Consider the following 14,621-nt stretch of genomic DNA (forward strand, 5'->3'; position numbering starts at 1 on the left):
GCTGAAGTGGTATGGTGTCTGTCTACCTAACAAGCAGTCTCTGAGTTCCATTTCCAGTATTGTCCCCAAAAAATCAAAAAACAAACAAGCAAAAAACAAAACTAGATTTTGTTTTTGAATATTTTGGGGGGGGGAGTCCTGTTGTGGGGCCTGAAGTCTGGGCCTGAGCGCTGTCCCTCAGCTCTTCAGCTCAAGGCTAGCGCTCTACCATTTGAGCCACAGCACCACTTCCGGCTTTTGCTTTTTGCTTATGTGGTGCTGGGGAATCGAACCCAGGGCCTCAGGTATGCAAGGCAAGCGCTCTACCACTGAGCCACCTTCCCAGCCCCCAAAACTAGACTTTGTAAATCATCATTTGGTCCATTTAATGGTTTGCTATGTGGTATTAGATAAGGAAATTTGTTTCTCTGGAACTCTGTTTTTCTATTTCAAAACAGAGTAAAACAATGGTCCTTCCTTCCATTCTTCCTTCCTTCTTCACCCTTTCCTTCCTTCTTTCTTTCCTTCTCTCCTCCCTTCCTCTCTCTTTCTCCCTCCTTTCCTCTCTTCCTCTTTTCCACTGTCCCTTCCCTCCTCTATCTCTTCCTTCTTCTCTTTCCCTTTAAAGAAATGGAAGCTTGTTCCCTATAAAGGAACCCTCACCTCGTTATCTGGCATAATGCACACAAAGATGAAGTTCCCTGCCCGGTTTGCCTTGAGCTTTCCTTCTTGCCTCTAAGAGCACAGCTACCAGCCAGCCCCATCTCCTTAGAACCCCATTTGGAAAACAGATGGAAAATTACAGGATCAGAACCCATGCTGTCCATTTAGTGCATATGAATTAAGAATTAATCAAGGGAATAAAAGCTGGGTAGAAATCCCTACTGGCCTGCTCTTCCCAGGATGAGAGCAAGGGAGGGCTACTCCAACTCAGTTCCTGCCTAAGTTCCCATTTCTTCATCTGTACAATGACATCATAGTATCTACTGAGTCAGGTTACTGTGAGGATTAAATAGAAGGATGTCTTAGGGGCTGGGAAGGTGGCTCAGTGGTAGAGCGCTTACCTTGCATGCCGGAGGCCCTGGGTTCAATTCCTCAGCATCACATAACCAGAAAAGGCTGGAAGTGGCGCTGTGGCTGAAGTGGTAGAGTGCTAGCCTTGAGCTGAAGAGCTGAGGGACAGTGCCCAGGCCCAGAGTTCAGGCCCCACGACTGACAAAAAAAAATAGAAGGATGCCTTAAAGGGTAAATTGAATTCCTGGCTTGTGGCCAAGGCTCGACAAATATTAAAGTATTGTTTACCACTGGGAAAACCAAATGAACTGCCTAGATCAACCTTGGTTCACATCTGTAGTCATGGTACCATCTTCCACCACACACCATCTCACTTTCAAAGATCAATGTTTGGATGATAAATTATAGGACTGTTTCCATCTTCAATCTACCTTTGATTCTGAAACTTTCAAAAGCTGTAGAATAAAAAAGCCAATTGCCAGTGGCTTACACCTGTTATCCTAGCTGTTCAGGAGGCTGAGATCCAAGGATCATGGTTCAAAGCCAGCCTGGGCAGGAGGGTCTCTTATCTCCAATTATCCACCAAAAATCCAGAAGTGGAGCTATGATTCAGATAGTAGAGCAATAGCCTTGATCTCAGGCCCTGAGTTCAGGCATACAGATGTGTGTGTGCGCGCACACGCACACTCACAGAGACACACACACACAAAGCAGAACCCCTTGATCAATTCTTAGCATCCCACATGGAATCACAGATGAGTTTTTAATGCCAGGGCGTAAGAATGTGGTTAATGCCATAGCAGAGAGGTAGCTGGACAACCCAGAGACATAGAGAAAACATTGGTTTAAAGCTTCAAACAGAGGCTGCTTCTCGTAGCCTTGCAAATTCTTACAAATTCCAGGGCTTACCCACTGCGAATCCTGGATAAACCTGGCTTTCCAGGAGGTCAAGATTCCCTCACCTTAAGTGGACCTGTGTTTGAGGTAAGCAGCCTTCACTCACTACAAGTCTCTTCAAACCTGGGGTTTCCTTGCCCTTTGAACAGCAGCAAGCACAAGATGAGAAAGAGTACACATGTATTGTAAAGCTGGGAATAAAAGCATGTATTCTGACATGATGACTCGGCGTGTGCATGCACATGCATGCACACATGCTTGTGCATACATATTTAGATATGCTTTGTGGTTCTAATCAAGCAAATCCATTATATGCCGACATTTGTGCACAAACATCTGTGAACTTCTGTGGCACTAGAAACTCTGTTCACAAGTCCTTGACTTGTTTGGAAGGCTGACTGGCATCTTTACTAAAAGCTACATGCCTCAAAACTGCATTTTCGGCTCCTCCATCAGCCTGGAGAGCTAGCAAGCAAACACAAGCACCACTTACAGCCTTGGCAAGCTCAACAAACATCACTTTAGAGTGTTAACAGGCCTTAATAAGGACTCTCACTGGTGTTAGTTAAACAAACAGCATTAAGTTGAGGAAAGCAATCAGAGGCCTGATCTCAGTATTGACTGATGGTTATCAGAGTTGGCCTCTGCCTACTTGGTGCAGGTTGTTTCCAGTTCTAGCACCTTTGGAAAAGAGCTGACAGTATTAACCCCTAGGAAGCTGATGTCTTAGCACTTCACACTCAGTTGAAACATGTGGCTGCCGACAGATAGTTGTGCCGCTTTCCAGCGTCAGAGGTCATTCAGAGATGAAGGTTGGATGTTGAAATGGAGTTTGTATTTCTGAGATACAGTCATGCCTTACAGCATCATGGAGCAGAAGGCTTAGCGATTGTATGTGAGTAGCTACTTTTCTCCTGGAGAAGGAGGAAAGGCAGGCATATAAAAGCCTTTATACACATGGAAATCTGTTTTAGGATTGGGTCTGCTTTAAAGCTGAACTACCATTAGCTCTGTTTTAAATAAGCTACAGTTTAAACATGGGTTGGTGTTACCAGCCACTCTCCACTTGGGGTCTGCAGCTGACAAAACCCTACCCATTCTCTTAGGTCTTCCTTAATACAACTCATCTCTTCCGGGATTCTCATTCTACCCTCTTCTAACCCAAGTAGGAAATGATTTTTTTTTTCTTCTGAATTCCCACAACTCAAACACTAGCTGCATATGACTCATCTACTATGCTTATTTTAAAATACAGGTTCTACTCAAATGATTAGAAATATGGGTGCATACACATTTCAGCTATTTAAAAATAAAAAATGTGGTGATAGTACAGTAGTATGTGTCTATAATCTTGGTATTTGGAGGGCTGAGGCAGGATGATCTTAAGCCTGACACCAACATGGGCTATATAGCAAGACTCTCAAATAAAAAGAACAAGGAAGGAAAGATAGAAAAAAGGAAGGGAGAGAGGGAGGGAGAGACGAAGGGAGAGAGGAAAGGAGGGAAGGAAGGAAGGAAAGAAGGAAGGAAGGAAAGAAAGAAAGAAAGAAAGAAAGAAGGAAGGAAAGAAAGAAAAGGCTCTCCAAGTGAATTCTATGGCAGAGAGTTGAGAACTACTGCTCAAATTCTGATCTCAGATTCTGATTCTGTTGTCTGGGGTAGGTCCTGGGAATTTTCATCTTTGTTCAGCATGCTAAGGCAGAAATTCTCAGTTCACCTTTGAGAAATGAGGCCATGATGTTTACGTCCCAAATGTGGGGTCTGCTAATATGCACAGTGATACCGCTATGTAAAGAGTCAGCCTCTTAAAAGCTGAGGACACGTCTCATCTTCTGGCCATTGAGTATTGTTTGCATACACAAGAGTAGAGGAAAATGTTAAGGCAAAAACAAATTGTTGAACTTCATGAAAGGCAGAGCCCTGGGCATGTGGAAGTAGGAGAGGAGAGTGGATACTTGGATGGAAGCAACTGCGATCAGCGAGGCTGGGAAAAATGGAAAACAGGGAACCCATGGCTAGTACCTAGTGGTTCCAGAACCACAAAGAATAAACACTTTGCAGTAGGATTGTAACGATTGTAAATTGCTCCAAGATATGCAAAGTCACCTCCCTCCTCCATCTCCCTTTAGAAATCTTGAGGAAAGAGGTTTCAGAGACTTCCTCTGCATTGGTAAGGATGGGAAAGAGCGGGAAGACTTGAGGAAGCAGCTCTGGATGACGAGGGACAGCTTGCATCTGGATTACATGTGTAGGCCTTGTCTCCTGACACAGCCTGTTACACAAAACAGGTGTTCAAGTGCTTGTGAAACAAACGAAATCACTACTGGAAGGGAGCTCTACAGGAAAACTCATGATTTTTTTTACCACCACAAAAAACTGACAAGGGCATAAACAGAGCAAAGAACAAGTCCCAAACCTCCTTGGCTTCAAGATAGCCCATAGAGTCAAGACTTATACAGTCAAAATACTATCCAGGAGGTACTTAGTGGGCCTCGGGTTTTTGACTGTTATTTAATGTTTTGGAGAGAATTCATAAATAATAATAATAATAATCTTGTGTATGTATACGTGTGTGTGAAATGGGACAATCAAAATACAAGGCTAAAACTTCCCACATGCTATTCCATCCTAATGTGCATAGCATTGCTCTAAAAGCAAGTGGAGCAGGGGATGTCTATGAGACACCCAGCTGTTTGAGTGAAGCTCTGCCCTGAGTCCCATCTGTTCTGAGTCATATTCACAGACGCAGCCTGGGGGTCCTGCTCACAGTCCAGATTCACACAGCTCACCAGCAGCTCTTCCCTTCCTTTGCAAATCATTCCGTTTTGTTTAGAAGCTATATGTGTTTGCTAAGTCAACAGAGTTCTTTGTTAGGACTTTGGAAACAGCTTCACTAAGACTATCACCAGCTGGTAAGGAGAACTAAGGAAGAATCAGGGGCATATATTTCTTTCTTTATGGTCTGTGAGGTGTATCTTCTTTGTTTTTGACTGTCCGGCATCCTTACAGCTCATAAGGAACTGCTCATCTATATTCTGTATCATCCCAGCCAACCTGCCAATCTCCAGCAGCAAAGTTTTGGATATTTTGGATAACATTGGTCATGTGACTCTCCACTAGCCAATCTCAGTGCTCTGAGCCTCTGAGAACACACAGTGATTGGTCCAGGTATGCTTGTGTGATCTAAGCCTAACAAGTGGATTCAAATTCCTGTGCCACAAAGGCAAACAAAACAACATCTTTTCTGTATTAACAAATGGGCATTGGGAACTAATCAGAAAACATGTAGATACATGCATAAACAGAGCCTAGCTACAAGATACAGCCAGTAGTGGAAGAACACTGAGCAAAAGGGAAAAGAGAAGCTGAGTTTCACACTACTGTTGGAATCCCTGATCCCACTGTAGCTGAAGGCAGGTTATCCCTGGACTCCCTGGGTACATGCAATTTTTCTGTGTTTATACTGGGATTTAGTTTTAAGGTAGATTTTACAACTAACATAGATAATACAGTTCCTGAACCAGTTGTCTGTCTCAAAAAATACTCTTCTCCCACACCCTCCTACCCTCATATTCTGGCTGTGGACAACCCATTTCACAGGACATAGTCCTCTACTCTAAAAGACTGGATATTTTCCATCAAGGCTCCAGTTCCAATTCACATCCTAGGCTCATCTGTTGGGCTGCAAGTAGCCTGTCTATGACACACATCAGGATGGCACAGTCCTCTGAACTGTTGGTCTGTTTTTGTCTCCTCTTCACAATCAGACCTTTGGTGAGTCAGCCACAGTCAAATCCAAAGACAGTTTGTCCTTCCCGAGAAAGTGTCTGAAGCCCTAAAGGTCACTGGGTGAACCTGCCAAAGGGGGCAGACAGATGACCCTTCACCTGTCTTCTGTATTTTGCATGCAAAGTGTTCAAGAGCACCCTCTCCATGTCCCAAATAGCCCTGAATCACCATTTCCAACCACAGATGTTTTCCCGTTCATAGCCAAGTTCTCACTGGGGCAGAACCTGCCCGACAGAAGTCTAGAAGAGTCTCAAAGGAAATAAATATGAGTCTGACACATTTTCTCCACTATAAACCTGGCTTTCTTCTCTACAACTCAATTTTCCCTGCTCCCCTCCCAGAGTATAGAATGTCAGTGACCACGTTTCCCAGCATACTTTGCTTCTAGGGCTCACATGACTGCTTCACACCAATGAGGACAAATATATGTCTTACTCTTGAGCCAAGGCAGACCATCTCCACCCTCTCTTTTCTCATCCTAGATGAGAAAGAAGCTACAGGAAGGATCTTGGTTCTTGACTCATTTTACAGAAGGCTTCCTGGTGGCCCAGATCACCACATAGATAGCTTGACGCGTAGGAAATCAAGGTTTATTATTCTCAAGCCACTGAATCCTTCACCTCTGTTGTTAGTCAGCTACCGTTGTTCTGATTTTGTACCACGAAGTGGAGACAGCCACGTGAAGGCTGATGAATTCAAGGCATGGTGTATAATAAATAGACTGTACTCAGAACTCTATCACCTTAGTCTCATGAATCCTTCAAATGTGCCTGGGCAGGTTATCACCAGCCCCATTTTAAACTGTAGAGACCTTAGCACTCTGATGCCACGTCATTCATTCCACATCCTACAGTTGAGAAGTGGCAGGTACAATTCTCAAAGAAATTTCTGCATGATGGAAGATGCAAGATGCCCTCCTTTTTGCCCCTCCAAGAACACTAGAATGCCATTTCTAAGCAAGACCCCCATAATCGGAAGCTACTCATCCACTCAGTGGAGCTCACATTTCCTTCCCTCATATACTTCATTCTGGGTTCTGGGGAAGACAAGGACAGGAAGGGAAAGTGGTAGCTGACTCCTCATCCTCCAGTCTGGTCATCCATGGAACAAAGCAGGTCCTGGGGGAGTTAGAAACACTCTTATAAACCCTGAAGTCCCAGCATGGTACAGCTCCAAAGAAGTAGCAACAAGTTCCATTAAAGTGTCTTTGAGTGGCCAACGTAATTTTTTAGTGTCTCTTAAACTTGTTATTGGCAAGTCATGCTGAAATAGAGTTCCAGCATAATTCCCAACTGGGGTGACTTAAAACTATTCAAATGAAAGTTTGCAAAGGTAGCCAAGTTGAGAGGTGTGAATTATTATGCTCTGCCTAGATCCAGGTCACCAAGGATAACTTCAGAGGGTACTTACAACCCTGGCAACAACATTGTACTTAAGTGGAAAGCATTTTTAGCTTGGAGTAAGAAGCCAGAGGTCCAAGCTTGGCCTTCATAACCGACACTTCTTGGCTACCTGTAATCAAGATACAAGGAGTCCATGTCATGACACAGCCTTTCAGAGTGGTAGCTTCCTCGTGGCACAAAATGGGTTGGGGGTGGGGTGAGGAAGAGCACTTCATCTTCATTACTGTGTCATCAGGGGATTTCCTGGTCTTTCATCCTCATGCAAGGTGACCTTATACCTGCCATCTTATACCTGGATGAAAGGGGGAAAGTGGCTCCAGGACCTTCTTCTCCTTTGCCCTCCCCATTATATCCAGCTCAATCTTTACAACATCCTCACAATACTCCTGCTTAAACTCATCAATCCAAGCTCCCTGTCAGGCGCTAGTGCCTTACATCTGTAATTCTAGCAACTCATAAGGCTAAGATCTGAGGATTGCAGTTAGAAGCCAGTGTAGGCAGGAAAGTCCTCATGAGACTCTTATCTCCAGTTAACTACTCAAAAACTGGAAGTGGCACTGTGGCTCAAGTGTTAGAGCACTAGCTTTGAGCACAGAGAGGCTCAGGGACAGTGCCCAGGCCCTGGGTTCACAACTGACTCCTCCTCTCCCCCCTTCCCCACCCCCCTACCCCGCAAAAAAAATGCAGAATCCAGGGTCCACCTTAGACCTACTGAATCAGGATGTGCACTTTTTTATTTATTTTTTTGGTGCCAAGCCTGGGGCTTGAACTCAGGGCCCTGGACACTGTGAGCAACAGTTCTGTTCAAGACTAATGCTCTACCATTTGATCCACAGCTCCATTTCTGGTTTTTTTGGTGGTTAACTGGAGGTAAGAGTTTCACAGACTTTCTTGCCCAAGCTGACTTGGAACTGCAATCCTCAGATCTCAGCCTCCTGAATAGCTAGTATTATAGATGTGAGCCACATGTGCATGCTGTGAATGTGCATTGTAACAATGTGTATGCACATTATAATGTGACAAGCACTAGTGAGCATCAGTTCTGTCCACATGCCACAGGCAAGAACTCATTCAAAAGCCCCAATCTAACTGACAAGAAAGGCGAGAAAATCCTATGCTAGATTAGGGTACCCATCGCTAGCCTCGGAGTCTACCACAAACACTCTTTAAGATGGAATGGATCCAGCTTCTTCTCTAATCCAATCAAGTCACAGAACTCTTCTATCTGCTTGGAAATAGCAGAGAGAATGGGGTATCTGTGCTGGATGGAGAGGGAACAGGCTGTTTCAAAATGGCAGAACCAAACACATGAGCAGGAACTTGAGTGATGTCTATAGAGAGATAGAATCCAGGTGAAACAGCACATTAAACTATCCTTCAGCTAATGAAGTTGAAAGAACAGTTAGCCAGTGAATGCACTCTGATGAAAAGAGCTTGCCCTCATAAGCCACCAATGATCACTCAACCAATGCACATGTGTTAATCAGCCACAGTGGCAAGCCAGACCAATACACTGTTAATTTTCTGTGAAGTTTTGACCTGTTTGATCTGTTCTCACTATTTCCATTGGTCACTGCTTCTGTTTCTCATTAGTTGAAATTTATTTTCATTATTCTGTGACTGTATTTTTTTTCCAGAACACAAGGACTGAGGTGGGGGGGGGGGGCTTCACATACTTTCATCTTTTCTTTATGATTGGTTAATTAACCAAGCACTTGGGTGGGGTGGGGGTGGAGAATAGCTCTAGAAGGAAACTTTTAAAATCTTTTCATGTAAATATGTACACCACTTAACAAGAAAACTTGGAGATCCTTTGTAATATTTGTATTTGGTGGCATTTTACTTGAGAAATACTAAGCCAGCTCTGATCTTAACTTTTAAAGCATTTCATTAAAGTTTTAAAAAAAACACATAACATTTCATAATACAAATTAACTTCATCTTGCCTCTGCCAGGCACTGAAAAGATCATCCCTGCAGCAACCAGAACTTTCTCACCAGCACTGAACTCCCATCGCTAAATCTACTGTGTTTGTGTTTATAAACAAGCATACGAATGAATTACACACTCAATAGGAAAACAAACTATATCCATAAGACATATAGACCATGGGGAGTATTTCTGTTACATGGTTCCCTGAGTACAAGTATGAATGAGCAATGTGGGTGCCATCAGTGTATAGCATACACAGTATGTATATCATACACAGTATGAACACCATACACAACGTATACAACTTATACAATGTGAATACTATCAGTCATGCAATCACTTCTGCATGAAATTACCATCTGACTTTACCTTTTGCTTTCCTTTGCAGCTAGGTGACCTCTCTTGATGAACTATGTGCCTCTGACAGCTTTTACAAATAAGTTGATGACTTCTAAATCATTCTTTCCAGGATGTACCTTACTCTTTCATTTTCTTAAGTACTAAGGACTGGGCTCAGGGCCTCATTCATGCTAGGCAAGCAGTCTACCCCTACTCCACATTCTCAACATCCACCTCGCTGTCGAGGTGAATACTTAAATACCATCAGTTCAATGTCAGATAACTCTGTTTCCAGAGGGCTTCAAGGGTGTCTGTCATAAATGTAGCTCCCTATCTTGTCCTTGTAGTTCCTAAGAAATTACTTGAGTTCTTACTAAGTTATTGCCAGAGATAGAGATTCATCCTTTCATTTTCCTTACTTTCATTTGAACAGGATTGATAGGACCTTTTTTTTCATTTATATTCAGTAAACCTCACCAAAAAAAAAAAAATACATCTTAAAGGGACTTTTGAAAAGCTTCTCCTATACAATGAAAATAGCCAAAGAAATAATAGGAATGCAATAAGAAGTTAGAAAAGTCACATGAAGCCAGAAGTAGATTCCTGCACTAAATAAGAGGAATGTAGGCCCAAGCAAAGCAGGAGACACTTATCAGGGATGTGTGATTCACAGCGGTTGTCAGATGAGAGGAAATGCCTGCTGTTCAAAAGCTGCATGATTTCGTGATGTAACAAAGCAGTGTGGGCAGAAATGGGCAATGTGGACTCTCACACACAAAGTGATCTGGACCAATGAATCTTGAAGATCCATGCCCTGTCCATGGAACTACCCCGCTTCCTTCTTTAGGGAGCAGCTGAAAGAACTCTTCCTTGAAGAGTGCCTGAAAGGGAGTGGAAGTGAGCAGAGGATTACCTTATCTCCATGGCCTCTTACTACTCTGAGTATGTTATCCCATTGAACATCCTAAAATCAAATGTCAATGCAAGGTATAATGATACGCACCTGTAATCCTGGCACTAGAAGATTGAGGTAGAAGGAAGAATGGAGCTGTGGATCAAGTGGTAGTACTACCCTGGAGCATAAAAACTCAGACCCTGAGTTCAAGCCCCAGAACAGATACCCAAAATAATAATAATTATTATTAATCAATAAATAAACAAATAAATAAAATACATGATTCCAACTTAAGGCATACATAATGAATTATAGTCCCTTGACCCCTGGCATCCCTTGATTACTCTATAACCTTCAACCATCAAGATGCTGAGTCTCTGTAAAACATAAGCATACTTTTGCACCAATTCTTCATATTCTTAGTCATCCCATACAAGTTGTTTTGTGCTACTATAACAGAATGCTCGAGGCTGGGAAATCTGTGAAAAGAAATAGATTCACATGATTCTGGAGGCTGAGAAACTCAAAAGCATGGGGCCATCACCTGGCAAGGGCTTTCTTGTTATATCATCCCATAGCAGCATGTGAGAGGTTAGGAGAGGAGCTGAACTCACTTTTATAGTAGTACTCTCATAATAAGGAGTCCATTCCTAAATTAATGACAATTATCTATTCATGAGAGCACTCCACTAAACCACTGCTCTTTCTTTTCACACCATTGCCATTTTAAAAGAGTTATCCTGCAATGGGGGCGGGGAGGGGGGGGGATCCTAGACTAGACATCCCATAGCCTGAGTTGCGAGTTGTCTTCTTCAATTGTTTCCCTCTCCAGCAATATTCACCCTATCAGTGAGAGACCTGGTCTCAATAACCCTTATAATGGAGTTTTCATAGATAAGACCCATTAGCAAGCTGTAGTATGAAAAAGATCGCCATGGTGGTTTTCTTTCAAAAAGGCAAAAGAGCTGGCTTACAACTGTTATCCTAGCTACTCAGAAGGCTGACATCTAAGAATTGAGGTTCCAAAGCCAGCCTAGGCAGAAAAGCTTATGGGATCCTTATCTCTAATTAACCAGCAAAAAGCCAGAAATGGAGCTGTGGTTTAAGTGGTAGAAAATCAAAATACCTTGAGTGAAAAAGCCAGTTGAGAACATGAGGCCCTGAATTCAAGCCTCAGTAGCTAATCACACACACACACACACACACACACACACACACACACACACACACACACGAGAAAGAGAGAGAGAGAGAGAATTTGCATGAAGATCTTTGCATGAAGATGGCTATTATTTCATGACAGATGCCCACATGCCTGAGTCATGATGTAAGATCAGCTTCTCACTGTAGTCTGCTGACAAAAATTTGAAAGTTACTGCTTTAAGGTTACTCTGAGGTAGGCCTGTCCATTGCAAATGCAAACCCCCTCATTTGTTGGAAGCTGTGTAGATCAATACAAAGGAGAGAGTTTTAGAATCTGACCTACTTGGGTTTAACTCTGAACTGTTCTACTGAGGACTGTATACCATGGGCAAGTCATTCTACCTCTGTGGTCACAATTTCATTATCTGTCACATGCAAATGAGCATAAGCATCTTGTAGGATAATAAGAAGGCAAATAGGAGAAAACATAAACACTCGAGGCATATCATAATGCTCAAAAAATGTTAATTAGAATAATAGTTATTAATTTGAATAATTTATTATGACCACTATCATTTATTATTTTCAAATTGCATTAAGATTATTTGTTTAAATGGCTGCTACAAGACTAAGCTCCCAAAGAAATCCAAAGTAGTATTTCCAAAATACATTGTGTTCAGTGACAAGTGATTATGGTGAAAGTAACTGTAGTCAGAACTAGATGCAGATATAGAAAAATTATTACCAAATAGGCCCCACGAATTTATAAAAAGGACCTTCATTCAGTGAAGAGCTCTTTGAAAAGAAAATTGAATACACTACGGATGACTAAGCACTATTAGACTTTTTATTATGATGAGGTGAGATCACCTACATAATTTTGTTTGACTCTCACAACCACGCTGCCAGGAGAATTGTTCTCAGTGTGAAAACCAGAGCTTGATAAGCTAAAACAACTTGTGCAAACCCAAACCAAGACTGTTGCCTCTAAGATACATGTTCTTTCTTTTACGCCAGTGATCTGTGTGTGCGTACACGCACTTATCTTGGGTTTTGAACTCAGGGCCTGGGTACTATCCCTCAGCTTTTTTTGCGGGTGGGGAGGGGTCCAGTCATGGGGCCTGAACTCTGGGCCTGGGCGCTGTCCCTCAGCTCTTCAACTCAAGGCTAGCGCTCTACCACTTGAGCCACAGCGCCACTCCCAGCTTTTTTTTCTTTTTGCTTATGTGGTGCTGAGGAATCGAACCCAGGGCCTCATGCATGCAAGGCAAGCGCTCTACCACTGAGCCACCTTCCCAGCCCTAGCTTTTTTCTCTTAAGGCTAACACTGTATCACTTGAACCAAATTCCACTTTGGAGTTTTGGGTGGTTAATTAGAGATAAGAGTCTCACAAACTTTCCTGCCTGGGCTGACACTGAACTGTGATCTTCAGATCTCTGTCTTCAGAGAAGCATGAACCACCAGCATCTGGCTGAACCAGTAATTCTTAAATATTGGGTTATATCCAAGGACAGCCAGAGATCTGGTTCAAAACACATTACCAGGCCCCCTTTCAGGCATCTAACTTGGTTCTTTCATTCTTGAGAACCGAAATTGGTTTTTAAACCAGTACCCCAAAATAATTCTGATTCAAGAAGACAGAAAACAATATTCTCTTTATCCAGCAGCTCTCTTAATTTGTAAAGATATGAAATAAAGACCTTGTACAGGCACTTAGGAGCCTGGAATCTGAAAATCCCAACTGTCATTTTGATAATGGCTTCATTTTGTATTTTGGGCAAGCTTTAGGCCCTGGTACTGATACGATGAGAGGAAACTTCTGATTACTTGCCTCTGACCAGCAGTGCCTGCCTGTCCTTAGGGTGAAGGGGGCCTGGGCCTACTGTATGTCATGGTGGTATGGGAAGGGAGTTGTAGGGCCCAGAGATCTGAAGGACTTGCAAAGAATCAAGCTCTAAAAGCCATCCTGAACTTCCTCAGTCAGAGATGGCAGCCCCATCTGTGGTTCCCACAATTTTCATGAGGAATGCAACATGCTAGCTTACAAATCTGCTAGCTTCCTAGACAAAAAGGTATCAGAGAAGGCTGAGTGTGACGTGGTTCATCTCTCCATTCTACCCAGCTTGAGGCACTTAGCAGATACTACCCAAGTGAAAGATTGAGGAATGCAGCCCGCACAGAATGTCAGTACTGCTCGTAGTACAACATTTCATGTTCCTGGATCCTCTGTCTTCTACTCATCAGTTTTAACCACTTCTAGTATTCTAAAGAGGAGTTATTGTTGTTTTTTTTATTTATTTGTTTTGGCTTGGAAGGTGGCTTAGTGGTAGAGTGCTTGGCCTCTCATGCATGAGGCCCTGGGCTCAATTCCTCATATAAATAGAAACAGAAAAATCCGGAAGTAGCACTGTGACTCAAGTGGTAGAGCACTAGCGCCCAGGCCTAGAGTTCAAGCCCCATGACAGAGAAAAAAAATTGTTTGTTTTTAAACCATGACCGAAACTTCCTATATTTTTCAGGGAATACTTTGAAAACATAAAAAGAAGCTAATCCTCATGAAACTATAAAAATGATAATAAACTTTGTGGTTCATGAGACATGAAACCCATAAACTGTTTTCAAAAACATAATTTTGCTGGGAACAATACAGCTGGAAACTAATTTGCCACCTCCATTGCCTAAGCTTGGTGTGCCAACCCCACAGAGGAGCAGGAGATACAAGGCTCCGTAGGGGAACAGCCAACATTGTACAGAATGGCCTTCCCAGGACAGACCTAGAACATGGCATCCACTGCAATGCAGCAGTGGCAGCCCCTTGGTCATCCTCATATGAAGGGAGTACCATCTCCATATTATAGACACATGCTTAGAAACTACATAGCTCTCAGTGCTAGCATGCTTGGCCAGCATGCAGACATTGCATAGCTAAGTAAGAGGTTGAACTGAAATGGCAGCATAGTTGTTCTTCTATGGCTGGCTCTAATGTCCTCAAAATTCACCCATGTTGTTTCATAAGGCAAAATTACCTTCTCTGTAATGTAGAAAAATGTTCCATTGGGGCTGGGAAGGTGGCTCAGTGGTAGAGCGCTTGCCTCGTATGCCTGAGGCCCTGGGTTCGATTACTCAGCACTACATAAGCAAAAAGAAAAAAGCCGGAAGTGGTGCTGTGGCTCAAGTGGTAGAGCACTAGCCTTGAGCTGAAGAGCTGAGGGACAGCGCCCAGGCCCAG

Source organism: Dipodomys ordii, unplaced genomic scaffold (assembly GCF_000151885.1).
Source record: "Dipodomys ordii isolate 6190 unplaced genomic scaffold, Dord_2.0 Scaffold67, whole genome shotgun sequence".
Lineage (NCBI taxonomy): Eukaryota > Metazoa > Chordata > Mammalia > Rodentia > Heteromyidae > Dipodomys > Dipodomys ordii.